At 44.5% G+C, this 11,859-nt stretch overlaps 1 long non-coding RNA gene across 4 annotated transcripts; it reads left to right on the top strand.

Annotated features, from left to right (window-relative positions):
- Window positions 1–1,839: 1,839 nt before the first annotated feature.
- Window positions 1,840–5,601, top strand: LOC120670899. 4 transcript variants are annotated; one of them, XR_005673426.1, is made up of 4 exons: window positions 1,840–2,306; window positions 2,635–4,795; window positions 4,860–5,238; window positions 5,316–5,601. It is a non-coding gene; the product is annotated as an uncharacterized LOC120670899 (long non-coding RNA). The 4 variants fall into 4 exon arrangements; XR_005673427.1 differs by having other exon boundaries at window positions 1,846–2,667; window positions 4,715–4,795; XR_005673425.1 differs by having other exon boundaries at window positions 1,851–4,795; window positions 4,860–4,981; window positions 5,053–5,238.
- The last annotated feature ends 6,258 nt before the right edge of the window (window positions 5,602–11,859 follow it).

Genomic DNA, 11,859 nt, shown 5'->3' on the forward strand with positions numbered 1-11,859 from the left:
GGTCCCCTAAATCGTAAAGTGAGTAATATAAGTCACAATCTCTAAGTCTAAAGTTCTCTAAGTATCTAATACTTCAAAAGAAACTAAAGGGTGCGTGTGACCGGCCGGGGGGCGGGCCGCATGCGGCCGGGGCGGAGCTCGGCCGACGGGGGTGTCGGGCGGCCGCGGCGTCAGGCGGAGCTCGGCCGGCAGGGGCGCGTGCGGCCGCCGTGTGCTTTATTTTGGCCGTGTGTTCTGTATTTGGCCCACGGCAAAGGCTCTCTTCGCCGTGTGCTCGATGATTTGCGCACGGCGAACTCTTAGGCACACTGCGAATTACCGGTTTCCCGTAGTGAGCATGGCCACGCACATCAGGATGCCTACATTGTTCAAGTGAACTCGAAAGATAGTCGTTTAAAATATTTTATATAAGTTATTTTGTATTGAACAAGTGAAATGCGGAGTACTCCCTCCGTTTCAAATTATTAGTTATTTTGACTTTTCTAAGAAAAACAAAAATGACAGCTAATAGAGTAATTAATGATTGGACCGCATCTTGTTCTAACGAAACAGAAACATGCATTGCAATTTCATTTATTGGAAGGGATCGGAGTAGATAGCACAACTGCCAATAGCATGCAGTAGTGATTACAGGAGCTCTTCTTCCTCCTCACCTTCACCACACTGGCTACCAAATTCAACAGACAATAAGAATTCATCAATCAATGTTAAGTTTAAAGCAGTAAATACACACGAATGTAATCTCGCCGTGATCGATCATCAACGCAGCATGCCGATTATCTAGACACGCAATCGACCGGCGGCAACCCATCCGGGGCACCACCACTCGGTTTAGCAGCAGCGTCCTCGACAGGGATGAAACTGAGGGGCTGGCAGGCCAGCTTGATGTCGAACAGCCGCGTCCATGCGATGCCAACCTTGAACCGCGCCATGGCGGTGACGATCACGGCGAACCTGTTGGTCATCAGGTTGCCGGAGGAGTCCGTCCAGAGGCCCGGCACCAGCACCAGCGTCGCGGAGAAGTTGGCGACGCTCTCGCGGCGCTGGCTAAGTGGCATGTTCATCGTGAGGTTGGCCCTGACGAAGGACATGGACTCCGCTCGGACGACCGTGCTGTTGGTGAGGTCGACGAACATGCTCTCGTACCTGACCGCCGCGCGCTTGCTGGTGTTGTTGGCGGCGAGGGTGAGGAGGAGCTCCACCACGCTGTCCTGGGATGACTTGCCGCGGCTGTAGCGCGCGCGCGTGACGTGGAGCTCGAGGCGCGCCGGCCGCCGCCGGAGCCGGAGCCGCCATGCTTGCTTGTGTGGACCGATCGATTGGCGCGAGATCGAACAACGTACGTACGCGAGTGAAATGAATCGTGAGTTGATAATAACTCCATGGGCCACTGCTTGCTCCAGGATGCCTGTCGCAGACATTAGTCACTTGTCATGTCAGGGAGCTTCAATGCATCCGCCAAAGCACGATGCATTGATCTACCGGCTTCGGATGGAGGTCGTCGTCGTCTTCCTTCCTGGCGCGCGGCTGACACGGCCGGATTACGGATAGAGCAGTGTTGATTGCTGACAGGAGTCCTAAATAGTACTCCCTCCGTCCAAGATTAAGTGGACGTTTAGAGTTTAAATTTTTTCTCATATTAACCGGTCACCTAGGCCTGTGCCTCAACTGACGCACGCATGGGCAGCTGGCGGACGCATTTCAAGATTTTTTTATTCGCAAGAAAAAAAGACCCGTGGCTCAATTGCTCTCGTCCACTAGTTTCATCCGTTCCCCACCCCACCCATTCTCATCCATTCGCACCCATCCTCCTCCATTCCCCACCCACCCACCCATCCTCATCCGTTCCGCGCCGCCGCCGGCCTTGGCCTTGGGGCCCATGGTGGCCTGGTCCAGGCGGCGAGCCATGAAGGCCTCCAGGTCCCCGAGCAGCTGTGGGGATCTCTGGCGGGAGCACCCCGCGTCCACCATGCTCCCGTGCAGAGCAGCCATCGCACATGAGCAGGAAGTTGCACGCGGCCGTGGGGCTCTCCGGCGGGAGCAAGATGCGGCCGGACGGGACGGCGCGGCGTCCGGGAGCCACCGTGCTGTTTAGTGCGGCAGCACGGCAGCGAGGCTGCTCCCGGACCCAAATGCGGCCTCTTCCGTGGTGGCTTGGACCGGATGGCGGTGATGGTGTGCGCGTAGGCATCAATGGCGTCATCGACCACGCACTCGTCGCTGGCTCTGGGAAGGCACTGTGGGCATCTGCACCCAAAGCTAGCTGTGCACCTAACCGAGGTCCTTTCCTCATCCGCACGTACAAGGTTATAGTGCCTCTATTCTTCACCCCCACCCCCTAGTTTATTTGCTGCTAAGTGTAAATCATCTTGATGCATGTAGATGATGTGATTTTGCTGCCATTACGAATTGATGTTGCTATGATGAAGTGTATGCTATCTCTTTGTGTAGCTCAAGTGATTTTGTATACTAGGTGCAGGTTGTCACTTTAGGTACATGAGTACCTTTTGGTCCTATGATAAACTGATTTTAGTGTAATATTGAAGTGTGCTTTGCGTGATCAACTGATAAAGTGATGATAATTAATTTACATGTGTGATACTGACTGCTTATGTTATGTGATAATGTTCCTAGGTCTTTCATACAAGTGACCAGAGGAACTCTTAGGTAATTTTTCTACAACTACTGGTAGTTGGTAATTTTCCATTGCGGTTTGTCAGAACTCTGGTTTCATAGTAGTGGCACCGGCAAACATGATTAGCATAAACAAGCACACATTATAAAGTCTTTTAATTTACAGCAGTACAACACATAACTAACATGACCACGTTCACATGCTTTACTTATAGCATGAGCACACATTATACAGTTTCCAAATTGGAAGGACTACTACCCATAATTAACATGACGAAGGACTCATGCCATATTTACAGCATTAGCACACATGATATAATTAGTTTTGTAGTGATGCCAACACGTCCTCAATTAGCTGCATATCACAACCAAGGCTTTTTGGCAGCTTGCCTAGTGCCTCCAGCCGATCTTTATCAATGTGTGGGATCTTGTATCTATTTCCTCCGCCATCTTTCATCACCTCAACCAAACACCCTTGTAGTGTTAGGAACACTCTATTCAAAGTGTCTGGATCATATTTTTCAAACTCATTCTCTACATTCGCGATCAACTCATCCAAGTTTCTAGAGATCCTGTCATAGGTTAGGGATTGTAGAGAATTGAAGAATCCCAGGTCTAGCACATTCAAATCTGGGGAATTGGCAGGTTGGTTGATGAGTTGTATGTCAAGCCCTGTCCGTGCTACTGCAGCCCTAAACTCTTTATCATTTACTGGCACATGTGAAAGAGCATTATCTTGCTGAATATAAATAGTTTTTCCTCTAAGTTCCTGAGGCCACCATTGAACAATAGCATCTAGGACTTTATCGATTAGATATGACCTCATAGTAGCCTGATCTACCTTGATAGGTTTGGTTACTTCCGCCCCCCTTCCTCTATTACGACTTCTTCTTTTTGCTGGTTCCTGTAGTAAATGAAATCTAGTAAGGACCTAAAATTTGTAGCACAAAATTTATGGAAGAAAGTGAAACATGTGCATACAGTATGTTGTATGTACCTTTATAACAAATGGCCACACTCCCAGCTTCCCATAAAAAATATAGTTACCTGCGTCATCATATATTGGTCTTCCAACAGCTGCCAATAACATAACTTTTGCCAATGCGATTCTTATTGTGCAGAGTCCTGTGTGGATCATCCTCGTCGGGAGCCATATAATAGTTTATGTACTTGCATGTTGTGTTGAACCATTTCTCGTCCATATGGATGATGTTGTACATTTCAATGAACTTGGGGTCATTTGGCAGTGTTCGTTGATCTAACATGGAAAGACACCATCGTAACCTATCTTTCTTGTTTTCTTCTGTCAACAAAAGCTTTAGTGTGCTAGAGTGGTGTCGTAGTAGGCCTTCCTTGAACCATCTATGCAAAGTGCTCTTCTTTACACCAATAGCTTTAGCTAGAGATCGTATAGTCCTCCTTTTGTGCAAGGGAACTCTAACAACATCTGATAGATTAATTTGTATCCTTTTGCGGCCACAATTCTTTCTCCGTGATCTAACATCCACTGGTATTCCTTGTGCACGACACTGCTTCACTCTCCGCCAAACACGCCGTACTTGATATTTACTGACTTGGAACATTTGCGCTACTATATTTGTTGCATTTCTTTTTAATTTTCCACGATTACTTCTCTCAAGCAATGCTTTATATATTCCTTGCCTTTGCGCATCTGTCAAATTTCTAGACTGATGTTTATTATTTTCGTGCCTTTGTTCATGGACTTCAATATCGGAGTCCTCCAGCTCCTCTTCATCAAAGATTATGTCCACAACATCATTGTACACACCATAATCATGCATATCCTCGAGCATGTCTACAAAAAAAATCAAGTTAGGCAGCAGTACGAATTTGGTGTTACGACTGTTGGCAAAAGAAAAATCCATGCTTACTGGATATGCATATATTAATAGATGCAGTATGTTTAGTGTTTGTACCAAGAGGATATCAATTCCAAATGCATTTAGGAAAATGCTCTGAAACTAGTTTAGTCAATGTACGCATAGAATAATTTAAGTAAAAAGGGATGCTAATTTGAGGCTTACTGATCATTTGATGCATCTCCTGTTGCTGCTCTGAGGCTGGAGGTTGAGGTCAAAGACGCCGTAATCATGTGGACCATCAAAGATGATATCTCCATCTTGTAGGCCATCAGAAGCTTGTAAGTTGTGCTCGAATATATTGTAGTCATGTGGACCATCAAAATTGATATCTCCACATTGTAGGTCATCTGAAGCTAGTAAGTTGAGGTCAAATACATTGTGTTCGTTTGGACTGTGAAAGTTGATATATCCATGTTGTTGATGATCGTCCCCAACCGCAAGGACTACAACAAGGAGGGACAAGGGTAGGCAATTGAATGTCCCCAACAGCAAGGACTTGTAAGAATTGAATTAAGAGAGACATTACCTATATCAGGATCTTGTTGCTGTCCCTCACAAGCAGGAACGTTTAGATCTATGGCATGCACAGCGCTGTGTTCCCCTTCATAGAGATACTGGACTTGACCTTGGAGTTGATGGACTTCATTTCCTTCTTGGAGATGAACTTGATCTTTATGAAGATGGTGGATTTCGTCTCTCTGAGGTTCTTCGTTGAGGTCAAGTAAGAGTTGTCCACTTCCTTCATCTGGTGCTTTATTTAGATCTATGGCCATTGGTTGAAGAGGTACTGGATTGTAGGCTGAGAAAGATGGAGTCGATTGATGCTGAGGAGTTTGGATCAATTGGAGCAAGTGGATGCCTCACGAGCAGGTGGAGTCTTTTGTAGTGGGAGCATTGGCGGGGAGTTAAAATTTTAATCCCCAGGCACACTGAGCGCCAAAGAGTTCCTGGAAGTTTCTGTACTGGTCTTTGATGGTCTTTTGTATGCTGCCACGTGCTTGGTTTTTTTATTTGTATGTGCACTGTAACTTGCACATGGCTGACACATTTATAAGGGCATTATGGTAATTTCGCATAAACAGTATGATCCCTAGTTTAAACCTATACGTCCACTTAAACTCGGACGGAGGGAGTAGGACGATCAGAGCCGATCGAGTGCCAGCGACCCCACAGTTTAGGGTCGTCGTCGTCGTGTGCGATCAGATGGAACATACATATAGTACACTACACTACACAGGTAGCCAGTAAATAAAATGTTGGTGCCAGCGATCATAAAGCGTCTGAGTGATTGGTCTCGCGGGGTGCTCGCTCCGTGGGGTGCAGCTACCCCTCCCTCTCTGACTCATTTATGTTGACTACGGCTGTGTTTAGATCCCAGAATTTGACTTGAAATTCTAAAATTCTCATCACATTGAATCATTAAATGTATTAAAAGATGCATACATGAAGTATGAAATATAGGTAAATAAAATAATTAATTTTACAGTTTAGATGTACATTTCGAGACGAATCTTTTGAGCCTAGTTATCCTATGATAAAATAATATTTACCACAAACAAACAAAAAATATTACAGTGCTTTACACCCAAAACTTTTCGCATCTAAACACAGCCCACAGCGAACGTGAAGCTCTGAGCATCTGCTGCCGTGCTGCTTTTTTTTTTGAAGGAAATGCCGTGCTGCTTATGGTCACCAAACCATGCAGCAACCCTCATGAATTCTGATCACCAGAAATTGAAGTCGCCCTACCGAGCGAGGAGCATACAGACGCCGAGTGACATCGATGGAAAACTCCCCATGGCGTCGTCACATTCAATTTATTCACCAAATTCTGAATAGGATTCGTGTACTACACTACTACTAAAAAGACGTTTTTAGAAGCAGGTGAACAACATTTGTAGGAGGGTGGTTGCATTACTCACTCCTACTTTTCGAAGCTACAAATAACTGTTTTTAGAAACATGTAATGTGTCCACTTTGTAAATGCATTTTCAGAGACAAGTTATGACATAATCTGCACCTACAAATCAATTTTCAGAAAAAATAAAAAAAAAGTAATAAAACAAAAAATATCCTAGCTAATCAGCCACCACCACAAGCCCCTCTATTATAGAGGTATAAATCTTTTATGAAATATAATATTTCTAGATTTTAAAATTAGAGAATTTATAATAATTTTTTAGACCTTAAATGAAAAGGTTATCAACTATAAAAATTTTGGTCTCGTCAAACACTACAATTTTGGTATAAAGCTTTAGTTCATTGGAGATCATATGAAAAGTTATGAATTTATTTGTGTTATATTATTTGTAGGGACGGATCATGCCATCGTTTGTCCCTAGAAATGATTTTAGAAGTGAGTGATGCCATCACTTGATGGAAATGTATTTTCAGGGCAGTTTGGAAGCTAAAAGTAACCCCACTTTTTTTATAGGAGCGGATTACTTTTTGAGCTGCCCATAAAAAAAGAATGCTCCCTTTTTTTTGTAGTGGAGCTATCCATAAAAAATCATAAAAACTAGTAAAATTAATGGTTGGTCCTTAGATTTAGTTTGTAGCGTCATATAGGTTCCCCCAAATTTTCAAGAGAAAATTATTTATTTGGCCCTACAAAAAGTTGGTCTTAGATTCTTGGCCTACTTTCAACTTTCATTTGCTTTCTTGGCCTACTTTCAACTTTCATTTGCTTTCTTGGCCCTTCCGTCGACTCCCGTCAGTGTCTTCCGTTACTGTCACCCTGGTCCCACGCGCCAGCCGTTGAATCTAACAAAAGGATCCCTGGATCTTACATTTACACCCTTGGGCGGAAAACGTTCATATAATCAGGCCCTTCTTCTACCTCTGGACAGGGGAGGCAGGGAGCTTGGGGGCCGGCTGGGGTGGGGCTTCCCGGCAGCGAGGAGGGGGCGGGGAAACACGAGGGCGACCCGGCGAACTCTCCGGTGGCCGGAGCTCGGCGCGGGACAGCCCGAGGCGCCTTGGTCTCGTGCGCCCAGATGGGAGGTTGAGAGCGGCTCGGGGAGGGGCTGCTCCGGCGAGGGGCGCGGCTAGCTGGGAGGGGGAAACTGCAGAGGGGGCTGCGGAGCTCGTGTGGGTGGAAGGAATTGGATCGATTTGGCTAGTGTAGGGAGAATTTGGGGGCGAGTACATGGACACGGCGAGCTGCGGCGGCGCGCGGCGGACGAGCGGGAGTACAGGCTCACGGGGGGCCGCGCGAGCGCTTCCTCGCCAGCATGAGCGCGCACGCGCAGCAACGCGGCTCGTCGGTGCGGCTCCCTCGGCCCTTGCCGGCGGGGCTGCAGCACAGCAGGAGGCAGGCGAGGCACCAGCCACCAGGGAGGGATGGGGACACCGAGCGCGAAGGGCAGGCGCGGCGCGGCGTGCGGCGTGACCGCGAGAGCGAGGCAGAGGTTCGGCCGGGCCTCTACCACCTCCTGACGCTGACTCGTGGGGCCGGGTGGCAGCTAACGGAGCCACCGACGAGAGTCGACCGAAGGGCCAATAAAGTAAATGAAAGATGAAAGGGGCCAAGAATCAAAAGCCAACTTTTTATAGGGCCAAATAAATAATTTTCTCAAACTTTCAAAATGCACATGCATGCACACCCACAAACTTAGTAATTGTGTCACTGGATATTCAAATTACCATTTCAAGTTATAGAGCAGAACTTTTTATACTGATGTGAGTTTACATGTGGGCCTAAATTTTATTGTTGAATTTTTACGCTCATTTCTTATATTTTCAATTTTTTCTCCATAATTTTGTTTCAAAACTTTATGTCCGCATATTTTTTTTCAATGTTTATCTTTCGTTTGAACATATTTAAATAAGTAAATTTATTTTTAATTTTTTGCATATATTTGTTTTGTTTATAATTTTATATTTAAACAAATTATAACTTCAATTTAGCTTAAGCAACTGTGATTTAGACCTCACATGATACGATCAGCATGATTAAAGATCGAAATGTGCATTTTGAAAGTTTATGGACCTAGATGATACTCAAGCTAAGGTTGGGCGGTGTATTCTACTCTTATTTTTGTGATGATTCCACACATAAAACATTTTTTTTGAATGTTTCATCCCTACTTTGATTTCCTTTTTTTTAGAAAAAACACGCACCCATCATCATACATGCGCGCGTTAATAAGTCAAGAACATGCATGGTACAAAGTGAGTGCCAATTGTTGCATAAACACTACGTACTACGACCCGGATCACTCTTTCTTCAATATTCATGCATGGTTTCCTTGTATCTGATTATAAGAATTTGAGTGCCACCACCAAGTCATTGCCTGATCGATCACGGGCCGATTGTTCTATAAATGTGTTGTATTAATGAGTAGCTTCTCAACCGAGCCCCCATTGCACTCTCTATACGCAGCCAAAGAAGCTAAGCTAGTGCTGCAGCGAAGAAAAACCTGACTGTTGACGCCTTTCAGGATCAACACACGAACGCACTCGAACGTGTGGCGCGAAGAGGCAGCTCGCTGCAGCACCTCCTGCGTAGACCGGTCAGACCGGTCGCTGCCGGCAGAATGGTGACGAAGCCTACGAACGTTAGCCCGAGAAGACCCGTCGGGGCAGGCGCACGTAGGGTTGTTCTAGGGTCGGCAGGCCACCTAGAACGCCCTCAATCGACGTAGAGACGACGGAGGAACATCAAATAGTAGATTGGAAAAGCTAGGGCAAGAGAAAAGTAAAAACATAAAAGTTATATTGATTTGATCGATTGGATGCCCTAATCGGCCGTGACCCTTTATATTTATAGGGTGGGGTGGACTTATCCCGCAAGAAATCCTATTACAGATCTAAATTTACAAAGAGTTCTAGTTGTACTCGGATTCCAGGTAGACCGGTCTGACCGGTCGGTGTTGCCAGACCGGCTACATGGTCCAGACCGGTCAAACCGCTCAAAAGCACCGATCAGACCGGTCTGTTCGACCAGTGCCAATTTTGGTCGTCAACATATGCCCCCCTGTTTTTCTGGTGATGCTAGCATGCCAAAAAATAAGCCTCTGGACCAAAATTGTCTAAGGACGATGACAAATATGCATCGGCCATATTTTGTTCTAAGGGCGATAAATTCTATCGGTCATATCTTACTTTTTTTTCAAGCTGATGACGAAACAACTTGCTTAGGCCTTCATACCTGCTTCATAGTCGCCGACCTTGCTGGTACAACCTTCACTTGCTGTTCCATAGACTCCTTCTTGCGCATCCGCTGCAGCCTTTTCTTTTGGGTGTGAGACAAGCCTGAAGGGCACCACCTCGGCTGTAAATACTTGTTGTCTTGCTTTACGTCTCTCTCACCCTCCTTGCTACAATCAGGTTTATTTTTGACCAGATTATTGCTAGCAACAATCTGTCTTTGAGAGGCACCATAACTTGGATATATATAGAAGAATATTGAATAAAATATGGATGCATATACATTCTACTATAATCCATAGGTGTATAATAGTAAGGATACGACCAGAACCATGGAGCAATCGGCCCACCAAATGAATATGGCACAAAAGCATTATTACCTTGTTGAACATGAGAAGCCGATTGCTCACGATGCTCCGATGATGGATTTGTATCTTTAGCTTGATCTGGTCGCTTGTTCTGTTTCTGAGTAGCTCCTTTCTCCTCGTACTTGGCCAAGAGTTGCTTGAAACTCGGCCTCTCCTTTTTGTTATTTCTGTAATTTTTTTAGAAAACCTAGATGGACCGGTCGGACCGGTCTCCAGACTGGTCAGACCGGTCTGAGCAGATCTGGCGTCCTTCTTCTGTTCTTGCCCCCCGAGCGCTGAATTCTTCAATGAATCTTCAGGGACCTTCTTTGTTGGAGCTTCCTGATGAGATTTCGAAAGCTCAGACCTTTCTTCACCAATAATTATATTTTTTCATTTTGTTGATTCGGCTTGATTTGGCCGAATTAACACTTTAGGATTACTCAATTCAAGCACATGTGTATGTGCAGGGAAAGGATTCTGATCCACCTGCATTTGTGGAACAATTATTCGGCATTTGTTAACATCCGATTGAATTTGCCTTCGAAGCACATTGCAATCATTAGTCATATGAGAGAAAATATTATGAAATTTGCAATAAGCTCGCCGCTTTAATTCTTCAAGCGGCGGTATGACATGTGACATCTTGATGTAACCATTCTTATATAATTCATCAAATATCCTCTCACATTTGGATACATCAAAAGTAAATCTTTCTTGCCGATCTTTATGAATCGGCTTAAGAGAACCGCAAACGCAAGGTTTATCATTAGAGGACCAAACAAATTCAGCAGTATAAACATCTTTACCTTCATCGTCCAAACAATTGGAATCACACCCGAGCACATAATCAGGACGATTAGGTTTTTCATTGGACTTTTGAGAATCTCTAGCTTCTTTAGCTCGGCTTTCATTAGCCAGAGCCTATTGTAAGACTTGACTAACATCTAGAAATTCTTGTCCCTCTAGCTTTGCTTTATGAAAATAAAGTAAACCAGCAAAAGCTAGATCAGCTAAATCTCTATCAGAAATTGTCAAACTATAACATCGGTTTCTAGTATCTCTAAATCTTCTAATATACTCAGAAACACCTTCATGTATTTTTTGCTTAACCGATGTGAGATGTGACAATTTCAATTCAGTTTCACCACTAAAGAAATAATCATGAAAATTTTGCTCTAAATCAGCAAAAGTGAAAACTGAATTGGGTGGCAATGAAATAAACCATGTAAATGCAGCACCCGATAGAGACAAAGAAAATAACCTCAATTTGTAAATATCATTAGTGCTAGCTTCACCACATTGTATAATAAATTGACATATATATTCCAATGTAGTTCTACTATCATCACCAGTGAATTTAACAAATTCAAGAATTTTAAACCCTTGAGGATATGCAACATAATCGTAATTCTCAGGGTATGGCCTTTGATAAGATCGGTATTTGGCTTTAGGCTCTATACCAAAAGTTTGCCGAAATATCTTAATCACCTCTTCTTTGATACTACCTGATCCAACATCATCGGCGTTAAGCCGATTTGTGATCGGTGTACTACTAGGTTGAGCAAAGTTCGGCGGTGTGGAATGTCGCAACGAACTTGCTGCCCCATATGGCACATTGGCATGAGGTGATGCATTATAATTAATTCGGCTTTGCTGATTAGCCGAATTAGTCACAATAGCATTATTAGTTGGAATTGCCGAACCACGAATTATCTTATCGGTATTAGATGTAGACGCATTATTACCGACAGACTTCATACCAAGATGTATTTCAATTCGGCTAAAACGGTCATCAAACATATCATGCATATTTTGACCAATAAATTCCAACTTATTATTCA

Source organism: Panicum virgatum, chromosome 4N (genome assembly GCF_016808335.1).
Source record: "Panicum virgatum strain AP13 chromosome 4N, P.virgatum_v5, whole genome shotgun sequence".
NCBI classification, from domain to species: Eukaryota; Viridiplantae; Streptophyta; class Magnoliopsida; order Poales; family Poaceae; genus Panicum; species Panicum virgatum.